The sequence below is a fragment of the Limulus polyphemus genome, unplaced genomic scaffold, assembly GCF_000517525.1.
Source record: "Limulus polyphemus unplaced genomic scaffold, Limulus_polyphemus-2.1.2 Scaffold656, whole genome shotgun sequence".
Taxonomy (NCBI): domain Eukaryota; kingdom Metazoa; phylum Arthropoda; class Merostomata; order Xiphosura; family Limulidae; genus Limulus; species Limulus polyphemus.
The window spans coordinates 121,092-124,989 of NW_013666266.1; the positions used below are offsets into that span (position 1 = coordinate 121,092).

At 37.7% G+C, this 3,898-nt stretch overlaps 1 protein-coding gene across 4 annotated transcripts in view; it reads left to right on the forward strand.

Moving 5' to 3' along the window:
* LOC106459749 (dixin-A-like) overlaps nucleotides 1-3,898 on the forward strand; it is a 60,527-nt gene that overhangs the window by 11,442 nt on the left and 45,187 nt on the right. The gene's annotated exons all lie outside the window — the stretch shown is intronic.

The following is a 3,898-nucleotide window of genomic DNA, read 5'->3' on the forward strand; positions in this document are numbered from 1 at the left end:
GACCTTTGGGGGTTCAACTGATTCGTCTATACCAATTTACATTGAAACTGGTTCAGTTAGCACCTCACAACTACTTGTAACAGTTGACAAACAGACAGATAACTCTGCTTTATATAAATAATTAAGTGGCTATCATCTTGGCCAAAGGACTTTCGTCGATGGGGGTCATTTGTCCAAAACGTTGACCACTTAATAATTTTTCCCTTGCATCACTTTTCGCCGTTTCTCTTTAGGTTCAGAGTTTTTCACGTTGTTTGTAGTTAAGGTTCAAACACTTTCCACAATACTTTCCGAGTTGACTACACCAAAAGAAACTGTCTAATTTCAAAACACTTTAAACATGAAATATCTGCACCGAAAGATTTAAGGAAAGATAAACATATGAAAGCAATACAACTGTAATCGAGAATACAACGCATTTATGTTTGGCATACAAAATCACGAAGAAAAATTAAAACAAGCTGAAATAGTTACTCTCAAAAATACACAAAGAAAATTTGAATTCCCAAAGAAATGATAATAGCACTCAAAAACCCGAATGTTAGAACATCAAAAACCTGATACTAGATCATAAAAAAAACCCGGATTCTAGACCATAAAAAAATCCGGAGGCTAGATCATAAAAAAACGACAACCCGGATTCTAGACCATAAAAAAAATCCGGAGGCTAGTTCATAAAAAAAACACAAATACTAAACCATCAAAAATTCATGGTTGTTAATTTAAAAAAAAAAACAGCTTGGCGTCAGTCCACTTATCTCAACATATGCATCATTAATCTAAAACCTAAGCAAACATCTTTCTTGGCTGTTACCAGACATGACAACAGTGAGAGGTTCCAATAAAGTCAACAAAAACAAAAATCCAGCACTAAAAAGAAAAGCAACTACTTAGCTTCGATGGAATGTCAATGTTTCCACAAAAACTGATCTCTGAAGCCACTAACATAGCAGTAGAAAAACTACATCAAAATTATAAAACAAATTTTAATTCAACAAAGTTTAAGACCTTATTTGATTTTGCGGTAGTTTTGAATTCTAGGACAATGAATTTTACATCCAAAACCTTCAACCTACAATGTGTGTTAACAAAAGAGTAGCCTGTTAGGGACTAAGTTTTTCATATTGCCATTTCTTAGTGTGTATGTAATCACTTAATTCTACTTCACTGGTGTTGAGGGAATATAATTTAATGACGTTTAATTACTGGAACTGAGGGAAAAACTGCTTTAAACTACCCACGTTTGAATGATCTAAAATACGTGTATGAGAAGGCTGGTACGGGTATTTTAAACCTGAACGGTACCATTGGTCTCAGATGTAGGCATCCCTAATTGTGAACTACCAAGCCGAAGGAAACCAGTTACTTAGTCAGAGGTACTCACTTACAGCCACGTGGCTTTTTCCAGCTCTTTGAACCGAAAAAATCGTATTAACTGTCACTCTTAATAACGTATCCTCAGATGTTTAGCACATCGCGGCGTGTACCTTGGACTTTTCGATACGCAGCCCGGTACGCTGACCATTATATACCATACCCAGCCATATGAGGAGAAGGGAAAAAGTTATGGAGTGTTTTTTTAGTAATCTTCATTTCGTTATAGATATAAACGTAATTGATCCTTTTAGATTTGTAGTGTGCTGTTTATAGAAGCGCGTGACCTTTACGGTTACCGGGGTTTGAACCTCAGGATGTAAGTAGTAATTTCTCTAAGGTTTTTGACAACAGTCAGCAGTTAAAGAATAAATAAGATTAATAATCTGCTTTTAGAAGAAACTTTCTGAGATTCTTCACAGTATAAAAACATGCATCTTTCTCGGGAAATACCACTACTGTGCCACTTGACTCTTCTGTAATTTCCTCAGGATACATGATATCAGTATTTGTTGTTGTAGTTGTTACAGTACTTGCATTACATTTTCGAATGTTCAGCACACAAAAAAAAACGAATTTGTCTAGTTGTGCAGAATTTTCGCGCTAAACTACTCAAGTGCCCTTCTTAATTTTGAATTGATAGAGGGTGGAAGGCAGGTAGTCAACAACACCCATTGTCGACTCTTTGGATAGTTAAACATCTGATTCACAGTTCGGGCACGCTAACATCTAGGCTACGCCCGACCCAAATAATGACTTAATCACAACTACTGACAACAGCCATGGTCATTATCACGTCAACACCTACCCCACTTTTCAATCTGTCGCAGTAAAAATGCATAAACATCAGGAATGTTACTCTCAGGGAAAGCAGGAGAGTGCATAATCCAGAACCAGAGAGTTTCGAGGACCCTAACGCGAGGCCTGTGCCCAGGCTGTAACGGATGCTCCCTTGGCGCAAATTCTCTCGCTTCGTTCGGCCAAATACCCCCCCCCTTTAATTTGCCTTCTACACCTTCGGCCTTAAGTGATCGTGCACATACTCAAGGGCTCCTCTCCTCAAGAGATAGACAAGACCCTAACATTTGAACACTATAACGTAAATACCTCCAGGTACGCTACGTATGTTCAGTTAACATTCCAAGCAGCAACAATGCTAACACTAACAGTTCGCACGGTTGCTTTGAAATACGAGCCATGACGTTAAATATAACGAACCGAACATGATAATCAGTAACTGAACTAATAACATTACTTTTTGTTATGAATGGGAACCGAGTCAGCATTGCCTAAAAATGTATATATATTAACCATGCAAGCAACACTGTTTTTTAGTGTTTTTTTAATACACACACAAACCTTCTGTTCTATGGTTCAATGATCTTATTTCCAGGTAACAGTCTAAATAAACCATATAATTATTATTGTTGGTTAATGAATTGAACAATTTACTCCTAGGTAACGTACTCATTTCTAACTTACCGAAACATAATACACAAAAAAACATATTTTTTGTGCATTATAAATGTATTTAAGTGAGAAATTAAATTAAAATTCTGTCGTATTTTCATAGTGCGCGCGATAGAGAATTAATCACTTGTCCCTAGTTTTCGTTGTGCTTTTTTTTTTTTATCTCAACTCGAAAAAAAAAGTTTTTGAGAGTACAAGTTTACATAGGGTTTGGAACTTAAATTCGAATGGTAATTTTTCAATCTGAGCAACACCTTACGCACATATGGGCTAAACCTGAGTGTTTTTCGGCCGGATTTGCCAGACGACCCCCATTATCTCTACAAGCATGAAAAAAACAAAATAAAAAATAGGTCGTTGTAGTGTATAATAAAGGCGATATGTGAGTCTCTCAGACTAAAAAAAAAAAAATCTTGAGTTAGCGCAGACAGCTCGTGGCCCCCTGGAAAACTACTCGCGACCCCCCAGGATGAGAAACACTGGGCTAAACAGTCGGAGAGAGACTCATAATTTTCAGCTAATTTAAAACTAGTGACCAGATAGAAGACAGACAGCCAACCATCACCATCTGCCGCCACAAGGTATTTATTTGAATTTTGAAACCGAATACCAGGATTAACTGTCGCTTTTACAACGTGCCCACAACTGAAAATAAAAAAGCGTGTTCAGCGGCATCGAGTCTCGAACGCCAGACTTTCGTCCTCGCAGCCCAACACGCTAACCGTTATACCACGTGCGGCCAGTTCGAAAAATTGACCGCTTCGAAAACTGAGGCAGAAGCTTACCAAAATCCCAGTCTTAAGTTGTCGACTCTGACCAAACAGTTAACTTGCGTCCTTTTAAGTAATGATCATGCAACTTGATCAACTACAGAATGAGGAATGTGTTATAAGTAAAGAATATCACGATCGTGAAACTTCGTTCTTTGAAAGAATTTCTAATTTTTTCATCCAACGAATTGTTTGTTTGAAGATAAGCACAAAGCTCCACAATAGGCTATCTGTGCTCTGCCCACCACGAGTATCGAAACCCGGTCTTGCGTTAGTCCGCAGAC